At 37.6% G+C, this 24,400-nt stretch overlaps 1 protein-coding gene across 3 annotated transcripts in view; it reads right to left on the bottom strand.

Moving 5' to 3' along the window:
* The window catches only part of LOC132148783 (BAH and coiled-coil domain-containing protein 1-like), an 89,496-nt gene that overhangs the window by 54,217 nt on the left and 10,879 nt on the right, over positions 1–24,400 (bottom strand). The window contains exon 1 of one of the 3 annotated variants that reach the window (XM_059557491.1): positions 504–522. The exons of the other annotated variants lie outside the window; for them this stretch is intronic. The gene's annotated coding sequence lies outside the window, so the exon portion shown is untranslated. Of the gene's footprint in view, positions 1–503; positions 523–24,400 lie in introns of those variants that run through there. 3 annotated transcript variants of the gene reach the window in all.

Raw genomic sequence — 24,400 nt, 5'->3', positions numbered from 1 at the left:
GAGAGGAAGGAAGGTGGAGCAGGTTAGGTGTGCTGACTGGCAAGTGAACACGGTGTTGTAGCAGTGACAGTGGACATATCTCTACACTCTTACTCTTGGAACTTGTTCAGAATTAGATTATCAGCATTAAGTCTAGTGCAGTGTTCCCCGACTGTGTTCCTGGAGGCACATCAACACTGCACATTTATGAACTCTTCTTAATCAAACACACTCAGTTGGGATACACTGGTCTAGTCCACACTGTTGTATAATCTGGCCAATAGCCACTAACTTTGACAGACAAGGGCATTAAAACAACATATTCATTAATCAGCCACCTTTTGCTTTGTTTTACTTTATGTTTAGAGGCACATGCATCTGAATTTAAGCAGAAAGTAGAATATTCTGTTGTACTTATTACAATTAATCTCTTTTTGCAGCCTTCTATTCAGTAAAGGTCTGTAAGATGGTGTATGTTTGAAGTTATTGGGTTACTTTTTTTTAGCAACAAATATCAAACTGACTTGCCTGTGCCCTGGGATCATGTCTGGTAAGCTCAGGGGTTGACTGGTAATGTCTGCCAGATCTATTCATTCTCAACAACCAAGAGTGGACAACACCCAGTCAGCACACACACACACATACTGTACATTATATAGTTTAGCCCTGGGACATCAGAGTCCGAGCTGAGATATGTCAAGTCATCACTTGACAGATATCTCATCTCACAGATGAATGCACACCCTATCTCTCTCTCTTTCTTCCGAATTCCCTTCCCAAATTTTCTCCCCTTTTCTCCATTACACTTTTTTTAAGTCGTTCATTCTCACGCCCTCAGTCTCCACCTGAACTCTTCTCTCTTTTTCTCTTCATTTCCATGAACAGAACATCAGCCCTCAGAACATCAGCATGTTTTTCTCTGCGGGTCCAAAGAATTTGCAAAAACACATTCTCAAACACTGATTTGGAGCAAATATGAGATCCTCACAAGCCTGACCTAAACAAGCTAAGACTTAATACAGAATTTACAGCCTTAGTAAATCAGCATTTTAACCTTTGACTCTACATCTTCAGTCTGACATCGTAAATCCTGTAGTGTTGGCCTTAGACTGCATCATTATTACACAAGGATATTTTATCATGACTACAAAAAAAGAAGTAAGTGCTTTCTGAGCTCTCACTGCAACCCTGTTAGCCTCTATTTATAATAGCTGCTAGAATTATATCAACCCTTGCATTTGCCTGCACTTAGCTAGACGAACGGCCCTGAAACTGCTTGATGGACTATTATTCATTACAGACAGAGATAGAGAAAGACACACTGATTAAGCATGGTTTTAATTGGTCCCCCAGTTTTCTATCTGTGGATCTTATGACATTTATCTTCTTAAGTTGCAGGATCAAATACATGATACGCACCATGGGGGACACTGAATCCAATCTCAGCATCTCAGACAAAAGGCGGGACAACACCACGAATGGATGGATAGTCTAATGTAGGGCTCATGTCAGTTTAATTATGTCTTTGAGCAGAATAAAATACACATTTTCAAAATTGTGAAAAGTATTGCAATCGTGAAAGTGCACAATACACAACAGAAATAGTCACCACCACAGTCAACTGTACAAATATTTGCAACGTTACTAAAATGTTCAATACCCCAAGCTTAAGAGCTATTATTTCAATCATATACAGTCAATCACACAAAACTGAACAGGCACCGCTCCAAATAAAACACATGAACAGGGCAAGTCTGATGTTAACAGAACACAGACATCTTAAACTGAGTCCATGCAAAAAAGCAAAAAAAAAAAAAAAAAAAAAAGTCCACTCCAATGTCAAAGTCAATCAAGTGTGATCATAGGGGAGCAATGGACAAAAACACTATTGTACACTTAGAAATTTATCCCATGACAGATAAGCATCCAGGAAACTGGAGGTGGAAGGAAATGGAAGTGGCCTTGTTAGGAACTAACTGGAGGAGTATTGTAATTACAAACTTTAGACAGCCACCCACTTTCTGTCCTGCCCTCCACAGTATCCAACTAGACAACTGCGGGCCGTACTAAAACACTGGACAGATGAAAGACAGGACAGAGAATTTACCACTCCTCATGCCCCACCCATTCACATTAACTACATAATCCTAAATTAGCATAAGACCACCTGTTGTTTGATTAATTGGGCTGGACAAACTGTTGTGAGAACTAGTGTTGTCACGGTACCAAAATTTCAGTATTCGGTACCGATACCAGTGAAAATCCACGGTTCTCGGTACCAATTTCGGCATCAAAGCAAAACACAAAAATATGCTAATTAAAAAAAAAAAACTTTATAGCACTAAAAATAAAACCAATGCCATTATTTATACTTATTTGCAATTGTGTTTAAAGTTTTTCTACAAGTTATATAATTATGAAAAACAGTAAACAAGTTTCACCCAAATTTAATTTGTCTTTTAATTTATGAAATTTAAACACATTTTATTTTTGGTAAATAAAGGGGATTTGCTATTAAAATTAAAACATGGAAGAAATATTGTGATTTGTTTCTTTAAAAAATAAAGTTTTATAAATGTTTTCAACAGTAGTAGCAGTATCACATACATTTTACTAAATAATAGTAATATTTCTAGCAAAATGCCTTTATGTAAAAATTAACTTTTAGGCCTAATGAATGCATATTTGTCATTTTAACTGAACTTAAGACTGGTGGTGATGCTTAAGATATTTTTGGTCATTGAGGGTTTCTGTAAAAAATAGTAATAGATCATATTAATTATTATTAAAAGATAATACTACTACTAATTATACTATCATACTAATGTATATACAATGGGTTCATGAATATTAATCACGTTGTCTGCGGTCGGTCAAACTGATTTGCTGAAATCAAAACAGGGACGGTAAGAGATCAGCGCCAGCCAATGAAATTGCCATTTGCGCATTAGCTCCGCCCACTACCGGAGAAACCGGTATGTCTTCTGCTTGTTCGAAAATGAATATGAGTAATTCTGAATGAACTCCATTATTTTGACAGGAGAAGACAACAAAGAATAGTTTACATATAGCGTGTCGATTCAGCGTGGTAAGACTCTCTCGCTCTCTCTCTCTTTGCATGTGTGAGAAACAGCGCTATCAGTAAAGCGACGAGTCATCAAATACATGTGCGCTGTGCGTCCATTGAGATGAACTGAAAAGTTCAGATCGCTTGATGGAGAGAGAACTCTGAAGCTCAGATGCTGAAATTAATGCAAGCGTCATGCGCTTCAGTCTATGTAGTAAACAAACCCGCACGTCTCTGTCATTCATTAATTCACACAGAGACGCGCAGAACACGGATTCATATTTCAAACAACTTTTGCGGCTTAATATTTAAAGATACTGGTCCATATGGAGATTTGATTTGATTAATTTATGCTAACTTTGACAAATTCCATGACTGTCCATATTAAAATGTAAGTTTCATTTTCATGACTGGATTTTGAGATTCCGTCCTCGTTTTCTGCTTCGCGGAAATCATAGCGCTGAACCGGGTTTGAACCTCGGTTCTACCGGTACTTAAAGAAACCTGGTACCGTCACATTTACATTTTTTAGTACCGACTTGGTACCGAAGTACCGGGTCTTTTGACAACACTAGTGAGAACAAACACCAAGTCAGAACACTGTCTCAGCCAATCATTAAAAAAATGCTAATTTGGAATGTAATGCAGATGTCCTATTCAAGAAAAAGCTACTCGGCTGATTGGAAGAGGTGTAAACACATTGCCAAGTGTGGACCAGGGGTTCATTTAGCAGGTTACTGAAAACAAGACGAGTTTCTGCTCCGCTAAGCCAAAACGCATAGTGTACTTTTTATCTGACCCGACACTGTTTACATATAAGATCATGGCAGTCTGGTGCGACCATAAAAGCTTAAGAAACAACAAGGTCATGTGCATACTAATTGGTGCCGATCCCTGACAACAAATATTAATCCTATTATACAATTTTTTATTAAAATCCTATTATATCCTAAAAGAATGGAAGGACTACCGACATCAGTGTACACACAAATAAGCAAATCCTTGAATCCCCAGGAACCGCACATATACCCACAGGCTTGTAAAAACCAGTGGGGTCCTGGCATGTCCTGTGTACACACTGGTTCTCATGTGCCGCCACAGTGGATGCCATGGCCCTGCCACCCGTTAACAGAGGTAGGAAGATTCATTCAGCTCCTAGTCAGCTCAGAGGGAGGTGTCTGATGGTGCTGTTGTCATGGGCATGGCAAAAACGGGAGAGATGAGTGAGAACAGCATGGCCTCATCCAAACCAGATGCTCTGTGGGTTGAGCCGGTCTGGGGTGTTGGTAACTTGCTCTTTTACACTGATCTGATGAAAGTTGAGCAGTTTGTCTTCTATTGGTGGAGTGAAGCCTTAGAGGGCAATAACTGATCGTAAGCCTGTCTCAAAGGCGGTAAGTAACACTTAGACATGACATCGTCAGTTTGGACTCACTGCTTGGATTGCTCATATTAACCATGAACGCATACCACATCACTGTTGAAAGTAGAGACACACACACTTTTTAAACTTGAATTACTGCGTATCCCTCTGTAGAGGCTAAAAGTGGTTAACACATGAACATGCAGGTTACAAAAACTGCCTGAGCAGTTTAGAGTAATTCAGGACATCATGCTCATTTATATCAAACAAAGCAGCTTGTGTCACCTACATTTCACCAAAAAAAAAAAAACATAACAAAAACACCAAATAATGAAACAAAGTCACAACTGGACAGGAAACTTTATATAAATAGTCTTATCAGCTCTCTGGTAACACATGGAACTGCCTAATGAAGAAGTAATAGTCCTAAAGAAACAGTTGTCCTTGTTCATTAACCACTGGGTTCCATGCAAACTGCACACTACAGACTTCCGGTATAGCCATGAAGGCGTGAGGTCGAAGGAAGAAGGGCTCCCGACCTACATTTTCAAACTAAACTTGTTACACACCATTTAGCGTCAGTCATTTTTGATATACGCGTTAGAACATTGCTTGGTGAATTATGAGTCACACTAAGCAGAAGCAACCGCACCCCTCAGCCCCACCGACCACGAGAGCTAATGCTAGCATTGCCGGTAAGTTAGCAACCATGGCCGCTACCTCTAATCTCGAAAAACAGGCCATGACGGAAACTTCTGAATCTGTCTCCATGGACCAGTTGATCTCTGAATTAACTAAACAGCGCATCAGTATCAGGGAAGACATTTCTGACTTGATTCTGGAATCTATTGGTCCTTTACAAAGCTCTGTAAATGCACTGAGAGAGACTGTGGATGGCTTTCAAAGCCGTTTGGTCGCGACAGAATCCCTGGTTGGGGAGAATTTTGAAAAACTGACAGTGGCCGAAAACACAATAAAAACTTTGCAAGCGCAGAACACATCTCTCATTGACCGCATTGAAGATTTGGAGAATAGATCGCGAAGGGCAAACCTGAGGATTGTGAACATTCCAGAAGGGAGCGAAAACGGTCAAGATCCTGTTACGTTCATTTCTGAGATGCTGCTAGAGGTGACGGGCACGGAGGTCTTCGACAAGCCACCAGCACTTGAGAGAGCGCATCGATCACCCGGTCAAAAGCCAGCTGATGGCCGTAAACCACGTCCATTTGTGGTGTGCTTTCACAGGTTTCAAGAAAAGGAGCAATTACTGCGATGGTCAAGGCGGCATGAGGCGAAATACAAGGGGAATCCAGTCAGAATCTACCCAGATCTCAGCGCTATGCTGTCAAGGAAACGCGCGTCTTTCAACGGCATTAAGCAGTCACTCTATCAGAAGAGCATTCGATTTCAATTGCTCTACCCGGCTCGTCTGAGAGTGACTTTTAATGAAGAAACTTTCATATTCAACACACCGGAGGAGGCGAAACAGTTCTACGATCAACGCATCAATGTTTAGGATTTCCTGGATTTTTTATTTAATTATTTTCTTACGCTCAAGGTCTCCCTTTTGAGCGAAGGATGACGGATAATTATTTGATTTTTCTTGAGACGGTTGAAAAAGGTATAAATACTTTAATTTTTTTGTGACTTTGAAAATAGTTTGTTGTTCTAAACCTAACTCAAACAAGCTGATGGTTTTGTGACATAGACACACTCCACCGAGTTAAGTTAAAAGTGTTTTAAACACTAATAATGCTTCATAAGGGTAACGGTCGGGTTGCTCCCTATAGGTTGGAATGGTTTTAAGTCAGTTGAGGGACTACTGGGGGTTTGATAATAGGGGCCTGCAATTTGTCTTTGTTCTTGAGACAAATATAGGAAAAGTTCAGTTTCGTCTGGGTTGGGATGGTAACCGCCAAGGGTTTTTTTTTTTTTATTTTTTTTTTATTTTTTTTTTTCTTTACTTGCCTGGCATGCAATGGAGACGTGGTCTTATTCATTATTCCTTTATATCCTAATGATTGATTAATGTGTGATTCAAATAGTACAGGAGGGTCTACTATTCGGTTCACTAGCTGGAATGTTAAAGGTATGAATGGGCCAAATAAAAGAGCTCGTATCTTTGCTCATCTTAAAAAATTAAAAACTGAAATAGCATTCCTGCAAGAAACACATTTACAGATATCAGATCATATGAGACTCAAAAAAACATGGATTGGGCAAGTCTTTCATTCCCACTTCAACAGTAAAGCAAGAGGAACAGCGATTTTAATACATAAGAAAGTACAGTTTTACCCTTCCAAATGTGTTTCAGATCCTCAGGGTCGATTTGTTATTGTGACAGGTGATTTGTTTCACACCCCTGTTGCCCTGGTATGTGTCTATGCCCCCAATTGGGACGATGTTAATTTCATTCATAAAATTATCTCACTTTTACCCAACTTAAACTCACATCGATTAATTTTTGGCGGGGATCTGAATTGTGTTATTAACCCAATTCTAGATCGTTCGAATCCGAAATCCATGCTCCAGTCTAAAATGTCCCAAGCTCTCTCTACTTTCATGGCACAAACGGGCTGTCTGGATCCGTGGAGATTTTTATTCCCGCAAAAGAAAGAATTCTCTTATTTTTCCCCTGTCCATTCTTCATACTCAAGAATAGATTATTTTTTTATAGATAAAACAATACTTCCTTTAGTGGAAAATACTCAATATTCAGCAATTATAATATCAGATCACGCACCATTACTTCTTGACCTTCGTTTTATTCAACATTTTACACAGCGCCCTACTTGGCGACTAAACTCTACTCTGTTGGCAGATAAAAATTTCCACAAACATATATCAGTGGCGATAGATAACTTCCTGCACACAAATGATTCAGAAATGGTATCACCACTGACTTTATGGGAGACATTTAAAGTTGTCATTAGAGGTGAAATTATATCTTATTCTGTATCCAGTAATAAAAAGAGAAATGCAAAACTACAACAACTAATTGATTCGATAGAAAAATTAGATCAACAACTCTCTCTATCCCCTTCTGATGAACTGCTTAAAAAGAGAGTGGAAATTAAAGCACAATATGATCAGATATCAATTGAAAAGACTCAACAAAATCTGCTTTGGTCTAAAGGGAATTTTTATGAACATGGGGAAAAAGCGGGCCGTTTATTATCACATCAGATAAAGTGTCAATCAGCTTCCAGGTTAATTCCACAGATTCGCAACGCATCACAACAACTGACAGTGGATCCTAAAGAAATTAATGAAACTTTTAAAACATTTTATTCAAATTTATATACTTCAGAATTTCGTGGGGATTTATCAGGCATGTCAACCTTTTTGAAGGACCTGAATACCCAGACTATTAATCCAGATCATAAAGATAGATTAGAACAACCAATTGAGCTGCAAGAAATTTTAGATTCTATTAAAGCAATGCAAAATGGCAAAACCCCCGGCCCCGACGGTTATCCTGTCGAATTTTATAAAGCTTTTGCTCCCAAATTAGCTCCGCTTCTTCTGAGAATGTTTGAGAATTCTCTAAACAATACAGAATTGCCACCGTCTCTCACAGAGGCATTTCTTACACTCATTTTGAAGACTGGAAAAGATCCACTAGAGTGCAATTCCTACAGGCCAATCTCTTTGCTGAATGTTGATGTTAAAATTCTTGCCAAATTGTTGGCCTCTAGAATAGATACTGTTATACCAGAAATAATATCCCAAGATCAGACAGGCTTTATTAAGGGTCGCCACTCATTCACCAACTTAAGGAGGCTTCTTGGTATTCTGTATTCTCCTGCATCCAGGGAGGTCCCAGAGGTGGTGGTATCCCTGGATGCGGAGAAGGCATTTGATAGAGTGGAGTGGAGCTATCTATTCGCAGTATTGGAGAAATTTGGTTTTGGTCCAAAATTCATATCCTGGGTCCAATTGTTGTATTCTAATCCTAAAGTATCTGTTATAACAAACAAAATACGTTCACAATTTTTTCCAATACTAAGGGGTACGAGACAGGGTTGCCCTTTAAGCCCTCTTCTTTTTGCATTAGCAATAGAGCCACTTTCCATTATGCTTAAATCCTTGCAGTCTATACAGGGCATTGATCGAATGGGGATGGAGCACAGGGTTTCTTTATATGCGGATGACCTTCTGTTATACATTTCAAATCCAGTTGAAAACGTCCCAAAAATAGTGCGGAAACTATCCATTTTTGGCAGTTTTTCAGGATACAAACTTAACCTTTCTAAAAGTGAATGTTTCCTGATTAACCCTCTTGCTTTACAAATCAATGCGGCATCCCTCCCATTTCGCATCTCTCAATCTGGTTTTAAATATTTAGGAGTCCATATTACTCGTACTTTCTCAGGTTTATATGCAAAAAATTTTTTACCACTCATTAGTAATATTAAGTCTGATCTTCAGAGATGGGATGCATTGCACTTGTCTCTAGCAGGCAGAGTAAATTGTATAAAAATGAATATCTTACCTAGATTTTTATACTTATTTCAGTCACTTCCAGTTTTTCTGCCAAAAACATTCTTCCGTTCTGTAAATAAACCCATACTATCATTCTTGTGGGGGGGAAGGAACCCTAGAATTCGCAAGGAGCTCCTTGAAAAGCAAAGGCCCCAGGGAGGCTTAGCTCTACCTAATTTTATGGGCTATTACTGGGCTGCAAATCTTCAAAAAATTATTTGTTGGTATACGTCCCCTGAGGTTGATTGGTGTAAGGCGGAGGCAAATACTTGTATTTCTACATCGCTTTCTGCTCTAATAACAATGAAGCTACCATTCTCTCCCTCTAAATACTCATCGAGCCCAGTTGTACGTTCTACACTTAAAATATGGTCACAGTTTAGACAAAGGCATAAACTCAGTAACTCTTCTATGCTAAGCCCTCTCTGTAATAATCATTTGTTTCCTGCTGGTAAAATAGATTTAACGTATGCACAATGGCAGAGGGTAGGCTTGGCCAGGTGTAGTGATTTTTATATAAACAGCACATTTGCCAGTTTTAATGACCTCTCAGAGAAATTCCAGCTGTCACAGTCCAACCTATTCCGTTACTTTCAAGTCCGACACTTTGTTCAAGCTCAGAGCTCAACTTTTCCTGACTTGCCACCTACTTCACTATTGGATAAAATTTTACAATCTCCTACTTTTCTTAAAGGTCAAATTGCAGCAATATATAAGATGGTTATGTCCTCAAATGATGTTTTAATTGACAGAACAAGAGGTGAGTGGGTAAAGGACATAGGGAGTGAAATACCTGACGAAATTTGGGATGAGGCTCTTAGTAGAGTAAATGGATCAACCTCGTGTGCACGCCTTAGCCTTATACAACTTAAAGTCCTTCATCGCGCCTACTACACAAAATATAGACTTTCAAAAATTTACCCAAATGTTGATGATTTGTGTGACCGATGTAAAGGTGACAAAGTAGACTTTTTTCATATGTTTTGGGCTTGTGAAAAGCTGAGTGACTATTGGACATTCATATTTAAAACTTTAAATGAGGCCTTTAATTTGAATGTAAAACCCAGTTTTGAAATTGCTATTTTTGGAGTACCAGAATATGGAGTATCACTGACAAATAAATTAAAAAATGTTATTGCTTTTGCCACCTTACTGGCGAGGAGAAGAATACTATTGGAGTGGAAGTCTACAAGCCCCCCTAAAGCCTCAGTGTGGTTATGTGATCTAGTGTCATACTTAAAATTAGAAAAAATTAAATATTTAATGAAAGGATCTGTCCAAACTTTTTATAAGACTTGGCAACCCATGATTACACATTTTGAGAAGATGAAGACTCTCACACTTATTGATCAATGTTAAATATTAATAACCAATTGGAGTTTTGCTTTATAATTGTGTAAGGACCACGAATATGTTAGGAAATTGTATTATTGGCTATGTATTTGTATTTTTTTTAATTATTATTATTATTATTATTTTTATTTATTTATTTATTTATTTTTATTATATTTTTTTTTTTATTTATTTAAATTTTTTTTATTGATGTTATGAGTATTATTATTGTCTTAACCTTTATGTAATGTATGGTTAATTATTTTGGCGGAAAGGGTTATAAAGGGGGGAAAAGCTATAACTTAAATTGTATGAAACTTTCTGTTAATTCTTTAAAAAGTTTATAAATAAATGATGGAAAAAAAAAAAAAAACTGCACACTACAGACTACAGTGGTCAGAATTGAAGCAACAAGTATTTCAGCAGTGAGGAAATAGTCTCATTTTGACTTACCCAGTAAAAACATCCCGTAAGACTCACTTGAGTCCTTTGTTCTTTATTATTTATAGAAAACAGACAGTTAGATGTGGAATCAAAGAAAGTAGAACCTCAGACTCTCATAAGAGCCCCGGCACCTCGTACAATCCTCACGTACCGATAGCGAAGACCACCAGAGCTCCTCTAAACTCCCTAACCTCGGACAGACTGGGGCACACAAATGGCTCTCGCCCCGTGACTCAGAAAACACTTCCTCACTGTAAAAAAGAAGCAGGAATTTCAAATGGCTACTAAACTGGGGGGATTTCCTTATAAGAGTCAAAGCCATCTTGAAAACATTAGAATTGGTAGCCAAACATTCCTATTGGTTTGTAGACAACTGGGATGGCGCTCCTGTTTCACAACGCTGGAGGGACGTCTAGAACAGGAAGTGGAGGGACCCTCAGGGGCCAATCTGGATAAGTGTGTGTGTGAGTTGGTGAGCATGTAAATTGGAGGGGGTCGGTCAGACAGAGGTCCCAGTCTGACCAGTACCAAAGTGAGTTAAGCTGGAGTGATTCCAGGATTTATGTGGGAAGAGGAGGAAAGCAAGTGAAAAAAAAAGTGAAGAGGAGGGTTGGGGTTGCACATATTTCCAACACTCCACTGCTCAGTGCGTTCTTGTCAGCTGAGTATGGATGCGGTCTGTCCGTGGGTGTTGGGCAAAGGAGAGAGAGGAGAGCAAAAAAGAAGGGTGTTTACTCAGAGAAGAAAATGGTAAGTTGAAAAAGCGACAAAACGATAAGGGCAGAGGAAGTGGTGAAATCAAGGCTGTGTGTATGTGAGGTGGCAGCCAGTGTTTGTACAGTGGCTTGGTGGTTAGCCACGAAACTCGAAATCAAAGAGGGTGGTGTTACAAGAACTTCTTGTCCAAGATTTCTTGTCTAATGTAAACTGAACTGACACATAGCTTTAACCATAACTAATGAGAATTTTAGCCCAAATTGGTTACTTTCATTGAGCCAACAAGATGGGGATAAATCAAACTAAACCTCAGTGAGTCAACACAAGTCTCTATGTGGGTTGAAAACTCTACAAATAGCAAGTGCATCTACTTAATAAAATAAAGAACAAGCTTATTGAAACATGGTACATAAGGACACGTCCTGGCAGAGTCTCATGTCCGGCAGGAATCTTCCACCCTCAAAAGACTTGAGGTAAGACTACTAAGCAAGGCATTGAATCCTGCTGTTTTGAATGAAAACAAATAAATAAATAAATAAATATTTCATAGGTTTGTCATAGGATTTTTGAGATAACTAATCAAATGAGGGATGGTTTGAGTTTGTAAAGCAGGCAAAGGAGGGAGACCGAATAGCTACCAGCTGAACTCGAGTGCGAAAGAAATCAAATAAAACAAAACAGCTGTCAGTATGATAAAGAAGTTACAGGAACATGTGAAATAATACCTGCTGTGTAAGCCTCACCCTAGGTTGCACTGGGCTTGAGCTTTTTTTTTTTATCCACAATTTCTAAAGGTCTATTTGCACATGGATTGCTTATTGATAAGGGGGTTAAACCACGGACAAACAGGCTAAAGGATGGCTGTCTGGATATCAAGCTTTGCTGAGGACACATTTTATGGGAATGGTAAATAACTGGGAAGGAATGAGCAGGCCATGGCAGGAAGTCTAGCCTCCCTCAAACAATGATAGCTTTCAAGAAGAGCATAGGTTGTATGTGCTGGGATTGTGTGTGTAAGTTGAGTCTATTGGGATCTTTCCACAGTTGCAGTGCCATTTCCACTCCATTTCCACATTCTCAAAAATTAGATATAGGCAGTCCACGCGGTTTTATTTCATGGATTTCATAGCATTAGGCTTTGTGGATTTTCTGTACAACAGCACAATAACATATTGTTTATATACTATTAGATACAGTATATTATATAATATTCTATTTGTATATCTTAATATATTGTTTTTACAACAGTTCAACAAACAAGTAGTTAATATTGAGTAATTTAAGTTACAGAAAAATGTTGCCAGTTCATCTGTTTTAGTTTCTCTGCCAATGCAATTTTTTTAATCGTTGATACATGTGCTTGTGTTTAGTAGTGTTTAGTAGTGTAGTGTTTAAAATAGTTTAATAGACAAATAGGGAAAAGAGTGGAGAGTGTAAAAAATGTGTAAAAACAGTAAGAGTTGTATGGACTACGTTTACAGTGATTTATGTCCTTTTCTAGGCTTGATAGACATTTAGCTAGCAATCGTATGTTGAATGGAAAAGTGCATGGGTGTAAATACTCTGCTAATGCTTTGAGGTAGAACAAGACATGCATGCTTTGATATGAAGATTAAGAGATGATTAGATAATAAGATAAATAGATTTCATTTTTGGACAAAATATCCTTTTGAATTCAATCTTAAATGCTAAGACACATAAGCCACTAGCCAGAATATATATAGAATCACTCTCAGCCTCCCGAAAGCTTTACTACATACATCACCTTACAGGAGCCGCGATTCACGCCAGATTCTTGCCATTTGGCACAGAGAGGAGTGGACTCCCGCTACACACTGTTTTCTCTCCAAACACCTCATGTTGTTCTTTCATCCCACTCTCACTTTATTAAATTCCACTCTTTACAACCATCTAGCATCCTTTCTACACAGAGAGCGAGAACCACAGCACAACAGAACTAGAATAATCCTATAATCATCAATGGAGCTGTCTACAGCTGTAGCAAAAACTATCTCAAAAAACTTATTCCGACAGAACTAGTTTTGCCTGCATGGGGAGGACAGGTCTGGTATATTTGTGTTTAGCCTTCATACATAGCAAATTTAATCAAGTCTAAATCACATATGCCTGTGCATATACTGTATGTTATCACGGCTGTGTACAGGATACAAGTTTAACTCTTTCAAAATACTTCTGTTTAATGTTACACTGTCAGATATGCAAAAGAAATCTATCGTATCTTTTGCTCTGGCTACTGTGTATAGACCACCAGGGCCATATACAGAATTACTAAAAGAATTGGCAGATTTCTTCTCAGACCTATTGGTTACTGTTGATAAAGCGCTAATTGTTGGAGATTTTAACATTCACATTGATAATACAAATGATGCATTAGGACTTGCATTTACTGACCTAATAAACCTAATAAACCTACTAAACTATAAACTTTTTGAGTCAAGCAAAACGTCACCGAGCCCACTTTTTCTTTTACAAAAAAAAAAAAAAAAAAAAAAAAGGTTCTCTATGAAGATTTTCAGTCAGGTTTCAGGCCCCACCATAGCACAGACACTGCCCTTGTTAAAATTACAAATGACTTGCTACTTACGTAAATGATCTGTCCTAGGTCCTCTGCTATTTTCAATATACATGTTGCCCCTTGGTAATATTATTAGAAAATATGGGATTAGTTTCCACTGTTATGCTGATGATACTCAACTATATATCTCAACGAGACGAAATTAAACTTCTAAATTATCTAAGTTAACAGAGTGTGTTAAAAATGTAAAATATTGGATGACCAATAATTTTCTCTTATTAACTTCGGATAAGACAGAGCTATTACTTATTGGACCAAAAAACGGTACACAGAATTTCTTGGATTACAATATGCAACTAGACGGATATACTGTTACTTCCTCTACAGTCAAAAATCTGGGTGTTATATTAGACAGAAACTTGTCTTTTGAAAACCATATTTCCCATGTTACAAAAACTGCATTCTTTCATAGGGCTGGGTATTGTTTAAAATCTTTCGATCCGGTGCCAATTTCGATACCTCAGTTTCGATACCGGTTCCTAATGATACTTTTTTCGATACCATATGTTTTAAAATCCATTTCAACATCAACACAAATACATTAAACACAAAACTTTTATTTTTCACCTTAATTAAAACAAATTCTGGTAACACTACACACTCAGGATAACATTATTAATACAACTGGTTGTGCTTTTTGGATAGGGGGTGTGCCAGCTGACACTCAGGATTGGTATCAATCCTAACTAGGGCTGTCACTTTTTATTCGATATTCGAATATGCATTCGAACATGACGTGAAATATCTGTAATCGAACTATAAGTAAAATATCCGGTTTTTAAAATTCCATGTGTAGCGCGTTTTTTACAGTCTATGAGTAGACCGTTTGTTTTTTCTTTTATTCTTTGCCATCTTATCCAGTAGAGGGCACTCTAGACCTATTGTAGCATAGGCCCATGACCAAATCAAGCGAATAAAAGCTAGTAGCCAGGCACGTCTGTGCGCTCCGAACGTGTGTTCTGTTCTCCACCGCGGGGAACATTGTAAATAAAAAGAGAGCGTGCGGCTCAAATTGGTGTTAATCCAGATCAAGTTGGTGTTTCTTGCAAACAATATTAAGAAATGAATTAGGCTAGGCTGCCTTACTCCTGCTGCTGTTTAAGTTGTCGCGTTATTGTTTGTGCCTGTTCTGAATCGTTTTTTTTTTCTTTTTTCATTTAGCCTAATGTTGTGAGATATGCATAGTGGCACTTCATATAAACTGATATTTTTAAGTTGATAACCTGCTGTTTCGAACATTAAGTAAAAAAAATAAATAATCCAGATTAATCACTGTTAATACATTTGTGACTGAATCTTCATTAGGCTACTGTGGGGTTTTTTTGTTTGTTTTTTTATGCGCGGAGGGGCCGTCACGTTGATATTCGAATATATTCGAATACATTGCATGATATTCGATATCCGTTCGAATTTGATTTTTCTCAAAAGTTACAGCCCTAATCCTAACTTGGCCAAAATTAACAAAAAAAGAGAAACCTTTTTGCCACAACATGAACATATTATAAATAAATAAATAAATAAACAAATTATATTGTGTACAGGCTAATATTGAACCAACTAAAATGCAAAGGAATGTAAAAAAAACCTTTTTAGTGCAAAATCACAATGCATTTGTGGGTTAAAGAACATTTCATGACTTCTCAGACAACTGTACATTTGTGGCTACTGTGGGTTAATTATAAACACTATCGTTAACTCATATTTACCATAGTAAAAACATGGTACATTTTCTTTAGTTTATAATTAACCCCACAGTAGCCACAGATGTACAGTTGTCTGAGAAGTCATGAAATGTTCTTTAACATCATGAACCATAAAATGTAGTCATCGTTCTGCTATGGTTTATTTTTATAATAGGTAAACACAGGTCACAAGTTAACACGGTCACATTTCCTTGATTCAGCAGTTGCACGATGTGCTGCCGAGAGTCTTGTCTTGAATCCAGAGACCTGGAGTTGATTCGGTGTAGATCAGTAGCTCGGTGGTTCGTGACTGTTGTCTCGCGGCGCGCCATCTTTTGGCGCATGTACGAAACCCACGCCAACACAGACGTACTTTATTTTTATTTTTTTGTTTATCCTACTTACTTCAGCCGCGAAACGGGCAATCATACTAATAACTTGTAATCTTTACAAGAATATCAGAGTCATGCAATGATCATGTCTGCGTTTATTAGACACTTAAAGTGTAACTAAACCCCTGCTCAGAGCCTGACTCCACCCACTGACAATATTTGAAAAATGCTAAAAAGTGGGCAGATCACAGCGGAGATAGAGGGGATGAACCGAGGGCGGGGCTGAGCGAGTGCGGCGTGATCCTGAGACTCGCAGTGACGGATTGATTGACAGCTGCTGTCAGAGACGCTAAAATGGAGAGTGACTGTAATGACGCAAGTAGCTTTGCAACAGAGCGATCATTTGAAGTAGAGGACTTTTCTCCCCCCCCTTTCACCTGAAGTGGAGGGGGTTGAGGTGTCTGTTCATATCAATTCTCATCAAACGGTCTTAACTCCCTCACCGCGTCGCTTTTCAGCGCGAGCTGTGTGGAGAAGCCCATTTCCACCTCCATTGCATTGGAGAAGCAATCCCGTGTAAAAAGCAGTTTGCACACTCGAGCTCTAAGCGGGAACCTGCGGTTTTCCAGGCCAAGTGCATTCAACCACTGGCGCTTAATTTTAAAGTCTGCTGGTAAACTATGCAGTCCAGCAGTGCTGTCGCAACTAGCAACACACCTCCGTACCATCCTGACCACTGTACTAAATACAGATAAATCTATGCTAACTTGAAGATCTAAATAACTATATAATTGCTATGCTAAATAGATGCTATAATAGTCTATCCTGGTCGTTACCAATACTCGCAATTCCTGCTCCTGACTCACTACAGTGATTTTGATGGTTGTATACTGCCAAGGGCGTGGTAGCTCGTACCAAGGGGCGTGGTGAGCTGGAAACTGCTTACGTCACCTGCCACCGCAACATCCAATAGGAAAAATCAACTGCAGTAGCCACCGTTCAACCTGAAGAGGGCAGCACTCACACGTTTTTACACCATATATTGTAGAATTAAAACACTTTATACTGAAATGTCAAAAAAGTTACTCGAATCAATGAACAGCACTAATAAAGCCCCATTCTTATAGATAATTAACTAAAAAAAGTTGGTTTAGGGTTTAGTTACTCTTTAATATCACTTCAGTTTGTGCTTTCAGAATCGCCGAATCTGCTGCCGTCGTTCCAGCACATCTGCAGCGGAGACCTGAACCAGGAAGTTGGTCACCAGATCACACGGTAACCAGTTAAACCGTAACACCGGCATTGGTTGAAATACTCTTTAGACCTCTTTGGCATTGTAAAACAGAAACATTTTGAGAAAAAAACAACTACACTTGAGTTGTGTGACTGCGAGTATCTTCAGAAATCCTACCTGTCACGTGGTGGTGGACAGCCAATCACGGCGAATTTAGGTCCTTACATGCATGTATGCTACAAGCACACAGACACAGCCGCTTGGCAAAAAATAAATAAAAAATGCCGCTTGGCTTTTGGAACTGAAATTTGGCACCGAAAGATAAATATTTTTTTCGATACTCTTCTAGGTGGTTGTCCTGTATCTTCAATAAACAAGCTACAGGTAGTCCAAAATGCACCGACTAGAGTACTTACTAGGTCAGGAAAATATGATCATATTACCCCAATTCAACAGTCTGTGAACTGGCTAGCTATTAAATTCTGTATCTGTTACAAAATATTATTACTTCCCTATAAGGCCCTTAATGGGTTAGCTCCTGCATACCTAACTATTCTTATACCACGCTACAATCCATCACGCTCCCTAAGGTCACAAAACGCTGGACTTTTGTTATTACCTAGGACAGCAAAGCTCATTTAAGGTGGTAGAGCTTTTTCACATTTAGCTCCCAAACTCTGGAATAGCCTTCCTGATAACGTCTGAGGTTCAGACACACTCTCTCTGTTTAAATCTGGATTAAAGACACATTTCTTTCGCCAAGCATTCAAATAATGCATCTCATAATCTTTTACTGAAGTTATATCTAATCAAATGCACATTATTATTCTTTAGCTTAGGTTAAACAAATCAGTTTTGCTTGGTGGGAACAGCAGCTAAATAATTATTAATTCATTTTCTAAACTACGTTGGAGTTTCGTTTCTTACCACCTTACGTCTGCAATTTTCATGTACCAATTTGGAGAGGACTAACATCTCTGTGTTTATTACAGAGGTGGGAGGGTCTGATTTGTGCATCTAGCCTTCATAGAGATCACACGCTCTGTATGCGTGCATTGCATATAGTCATTCGGATTGATTACCATTAGTATTATAAATATTTTCTTTCTTTTTTTTTCTAGTAGTAGGCTAAACCCATGTTTAATTTTCATAAAAGTACATCTTTAATTAAAACATTATGTAACTGAGTGCATAAATGAACGTGAGTAATCTTACCTGATGCTGATATTACAATAGCCAGTATTAACAGTTTACATGATCTGGCTCTTGATTTTTTTATTATTATTATTATTTTTATTATTATTTCTTTGCCGGGAAGCAAATATATAAAACATACGCACAGTAAGAGCATCTACGGTAATTCACGTTGGGAAAAACACACAAGGAAACACATTCTGAAATAAAATATTGCCGGCAATCACAGACATACGCATTCGGACGGGATTAGTTTTCTCAGAGGATCACTGAGTTTGCTGAAAAACAGTTGGTAATTTGCTCTGGAATTATTACAAAGGTTGTGTGAGAAAAACACAGACTTGGCAGATTCGAATGGGATTAAAATCACCAAGTACATCTGTGAAACACAGATTTTTATAACGACCCCCTGTAAAACTAGTCCAGGTCCGAATAGGGCTTTAGTCGAATCCACCTGTGAGATCTTGTGAAGTGTGTATGTGTATCCAGCATGATCACGTGTTCTCTGCGTGATGGTCAGTCCATGTGAATTGAATGCTTTAAACTTTAAATTCGTGATATCAAATTATACTGCACTTTATGCATTGCCCACTTTCATATTCATGTCATTTTCACTGTGTGATGGCAGGTACAATTAGGGTTACCCTGACTTCATTTGAAAAATATTATTCCCAGTCCAGATTGTCCCATTGATTACAGTGTTTACTTCCTTTTTTATTATTATTTTTTTATTAAATATTTATTTATTTGTGAAAAATACCTTGTCATCTAAAGTAAGTGTTTATTTTACACATGTATTTTTTTAATCCATTGTCAAATGATTTAAAATTTCTTAAATATTAATAATAATAATTAAAAAAATAATATCGGCTTTATATCGGCCCCCTGCTTTCCAAGATATCGGCTGTCAAAAAACACATATCGGTCGACCACTAATGTCAACCCCTCAGAAAACCTCAGATGATGTCAACCCTGACACAACATACAGATCTATAAACTTTTGCTATAAGTTTGATTGCATCCTATTGCTGTTAATAATGCTCATCCTCTGTTTGATTACGTCTTTAATTGATTTTTCCATAGATTCACGCCAAATGTACATTAACTAACAGTCACCACTGATAAGCTACTACTAAATATATTGTAGAAACTTACTCGATTTTATGTAAAGTTACTTTGCGATGATTTGTATTGTGAAAAGGGCCATACAAATAAACTTGAATTGAATTTAACTGTCTGGATGCTATAATTGTAATTCAACCAGTGTTCCAATAATCTGAACTCGATTAACAATTATTAACATCCATTCCATTACCATTAGAGTTAAACTTCAAATTTCCAGCATCAAATAATTTCTTTCCTCACTGAAAATGCACTGTGAAGTGTCAAAAGCATAGCCAGTCAGACGATATCTACTGTTTAATGTCCTGCAGTGCACAGCAGATGGACCAGCAAGATTTTACAGTGAGCAAAAAAGATAAAAACTAAGTTATTGGCAAAATTATGCTGGTCATGTCACAACAGGGTAGGCCAAAAACTTGGTTAGGACTTGATGTTACTTTGTCTATTTTCTAATATTTACACCATCGTACTAAAACATATGAAATATATTGGCTCTGAAAATATCCGCTCAGCTCCCAACATTATTCACCTAGACCCGATTTCAAAATTCAGTCTTTATCAGTGACACAAAATTTAGATTGTGTTCCGCCTCATCCACCACGTCCTCAAACTCTCACACACATAGAAAGAGCCACCCACAGCTGCATCATCCCATCTCCCTACTATCCAATCTGCTCCCCTTTCCCATGATGCTTCCCATTGGCACAACGGAGAGAAAATCTAATTTCTTCCCCCACAGGGCGTGTGCAGTGGTGCTGATATGGAAAATCATTTCAGAGAGCTGCACAGACCGATAAAGCTTATTTCAGCTTATTTCTTAACTAGTGAGGCACATTCTTTCTCACTACTGGACTCACATGGCAACATATTAGACACTGATATGCATTAAAAATGTTAAAAGTACAGGTACTTCTGAACTCAACGATGACATAAAAATATAACACTACAGTCTTTCTACAGTATACTGAGACACAATGAGTTTTTCATAAGAGAATGTAAATAGGTGGCACATAATATCTGGTATTTCTCAACATCTTGAATCTGTGCATTTGGTCTTGCATTGTATAACATTTTAATAGACCTTCTATTTCCATTGTTAATATTAAAAATAATAATACAAATATTACAATTAACAAATGAAACTTGACACTTACATTGTTGGTTTTGCTGCACTATCAAAAAAGTCTTGAGATTTTGATAGTATTACTGGATAAAGAATGTTTGCTTGCTATTATAAAGCATTCCAGTCATTGTTTTTTTGTTTTTTAGCTGAGCAGATATATTTTTATAGACATTCTTCAGATGACCGGAGTCATTGCATGCTGTGTGAAGTCTTCAGTTGGAGATGAAGATCATTGTTTCTCCCATCCCCAACTCCTCCTTGATACTCACAAGGGTTGCCAGATTGAGGACAGTTTACAACGGATGGTGATGTGCCTTACACATTGTAAGTCAATGTATTCATTTAAAATGCCACGTTTTAATATGCCTTCAGTTACAGAGCTTTTTCGATGGATGCCAAGGCATTTATACTCTGTGTTTTCCACCAACTGGCAACACAGGGGTGTTGAAAATACTATTGGGTAAATTGTTGGTTTGCAAAATCACAAAAACCAAAGCCTAGACATTCAAACATGGAACACATATTTAAAAGTTGAATGACTGACCATAGCATTGTTTTCTTTTTCAAGTATGGGAACTTAACATATAATTGTATATTTTATACTATAGTACGGTCCAAAAATTACATACAGCACCTTCTGTTTAAGTGCAATGGTTTGGCAGGTAAATAGACAGCCCTTTACTGTGGTCTGAGGTGTTTTGGTTGATTGGATTGCCCAAAACCAATGTTAATACCAAGTGTGAATGGAGTCTTAGAGACTGTATCTCATGGAAATCCAATGGAATATCCCTGCTTTAAACCAAATCACAATCACAAGGCACAGTTAGCAGAGATATCATAGACTTCATAGAATCGCTCAAAATAAGGTGAAAACTATCCACAAAGGTTTTGATGGTGTGAGAATAAGAGCGTTATGAAATGTCAACTACCATAATCCTTTGTTAAAGACCCTCATGCTCATCCTGAACAGCCACAGCTCTGGTGGACTGAGATGAACAGTGTAAACTGCTGTCAGGTGTGTTTCTCACAGGCGTAACTTGAAGCTGGAAGCACGGCTTTAGTGCAGTGTACTGTAGGTGGTGTGGGTTCTCAGCTGGGGCTCCAAGAACACAAGAGATGAATATGTCTCTCATCCATTGTTAAGAGCTGCCATCTGTTTGAACTGAGCTGGGCTTGAGTCATCGCATTCAATACTGACATAGCTCCCATATCCAGCCACTTATTCCACCCAAACGGGACTTCACATGACTTGTAACGGAAAAAGTACGGGGAATTTGAATGGATCTGGTTTGTTTCGGCTGCTGTTGCTCAATCTGTCAGTTTCTCATTGCATGTGGGGGTGAGAACTAATGTCATTTTTATAGTCAAAGTACAGCAACTGTGTGGGAGCCCAACGGAAATACCATTACCATTTTTGGAAAAACTTTAGAATAGGGAACACTTATTCACTATTAACTACCTTTCCAATCAATAAATTCCAAATTTGCTGCTTATTATTAGCAAGGTAGTTGTTATTTTTAGTTATTAAATAGGATTAGGGATGTAGAATAAGGTCATGTAGAATAAGGCATTAATATGTACTTAATTACTACTAATAAATGGCAAATATTCTAGTAATATTCATTGCTAATAAGCAACTAGTTAAGAGAGCCTAAAATAAAGTGTTATTTTGTTTTTACTCCTGAACTCTGTTAATTGAAAAATAGACTATATTAGTGTAATGTCCAGATTGCATACTTAATTTTCTTCCAATAAACTGATCAGATGATCTGAATATGTATAAGAAAAGTCTAAGCCTTTGACTACATACACTGACGCCACTCTGGAGGCTGTTAAAGTATGTGAGTGTATTTTAAGAGGGCTTCAAACCCATGGCCCACACATTTGCCCTCACCACATCAAAGGTCCCCCTGCAGTCAAAAACTTGGTGGTCTTTTTCAGCCATGCGACCAATAAGCTTAAGAAAACAGGTAACCATGGACAACCAGACAGCTTGCACTGCTGTACGTAATTCAGTTTTATTAAAATAGACTGAGTGGGTGAATCTAACAAATCATATCTGCAGTGTAAAAATCTATAGGCTTCAGTTTTGTTTATGCAAAAAAAAAACTATTTCTTATATATTTTCCTTTCCTTTTGATTTGGGGTGGCACATAGGGCTGCACAATTAATTGCATGTCTAATGGCGATTACAATTATGGATGCCACAATTACGTAATCGTTCAAACCGGCAGTTAATCGTTCAAAGTCCACTTATGTTCTTCTGTGTGCTTAAGATGGGTTTTTTTCTACGTTATCTTAAGTGGTTTCCTATGGAAGTAAAATAATGACTTATGTCTTTGAAACAAAAAAGCATGCTGAATAGCACTAACTGAAAAATAATGCATTGCATTAGCAGTACTTGCATTTTAATGCCTTGAATTTCCAGGGCTTGCATCTTTAGGTCCTGAAATTTAATATAGTTGTTCGTTTAAGCAGTGAATATTTCAATTCAAAATATTTCACACACCTTTTCATAATTAAAAAATCAATAATTCATATTCACGTTCCAGAATTCACTTCCAAAATATTAAATCGGTTACAAAATACAATGTATAATATTCGACAGGCAAATTTCGGTCCATTTTATTTCACTTTCCAAATTCGCTTCCACAAATTCAGTGGTTAAAATTCGGCAGACAATTCGCCCTTTCACATCCGGGAGCTGCAGGAATAGCAGTAGAGCACAGAGGCATGATCTCCATCTGCTGTCAGTCGCTCACCAGCAGGTGGTGCAATTAAAATAAGGCCAAAGCAACAGGTGGATTAAGAAATACAGTTACAAAAACTGATCTGCAGAAATTAAGCAAGTGCTAAGCAGAAGTTTTGATTATGGGGGCATGTGGAAAAGCTGATTGTGCGTATGTTTATTTCAACATCTTTGCTGTTACCAAGTAAGCAGATTATAGATTATAATGGTGTTTTACCCAATGCTGAATTACAGAACTAACATTACATCTAAGGAAGACATATATTGCTTTCGGATGTTTAGTTTCCATAACTTTGTGTCATGGCTTGTGCGTCGCTGTGCTGTAATACTGGGGATCGCCTCACGTCACACTCTAGGAATCCCCAATGACGAGTAACGCTCCTCAATTAATTAATACTGTGATGTAAGACCTCAGATCTCAGAATACATTTTATTGATATTTTGAATTGAAATATTCACAGCTTAAACGAATAACTATATTAAATTGCAGGACCCAAAAATGCAAGCCCTGGAAATACAAGGCATTAAAATGCAAGTACTGCTAATGCAATGCATTATTTTTTCAGATAGTGCTATTCAGCATGCTTTTTTGTTTCAAAGACATAAGTCATTATTTTACTTCCATATTCCCCATTATTTTCATTTTAGTTTTAGTATAACATTATAATACCATTCATATTTCTACTTTTTTATAATATAAAGAAGAAAGCAATCCGATGTACAGTTGACATTTGAGGCTTAAAGTGTTTTCAGCTAGTTTATTTTCAAATAAAAATATGGCATGCAGTTGCATCAAACAATGGTATAAACATCATTCAAATGTAAATTGTTATAATCATAATTAATAATCACATTTGTCATAATCGTGCAGCCGTATGATCGTATGATCAAGAGCTGACTGTTGATTGGCTTTCATGAGATTAACCTGAGCGCACAAACATCCACATAAACACAGCTCCAGTCACTTTAGTTTTTATTAAA

This window comes from Carassius carassius, chromosome 9 (assembly GCF_963082965.1).
Source record: "Carassius carassius chromosome 9, fCarCar2.1, whole genome shotgun sequence".
NCBI classification, from domain to species: Eukaryota; Metazoa; Chordata; class Actinopteri; order Cypriniformes; family Cyprinidae; genus Carassius; species Carassius carassius.
This window is presented reverse-complemented; position numbering and strand designations above follow the sequence as displayed.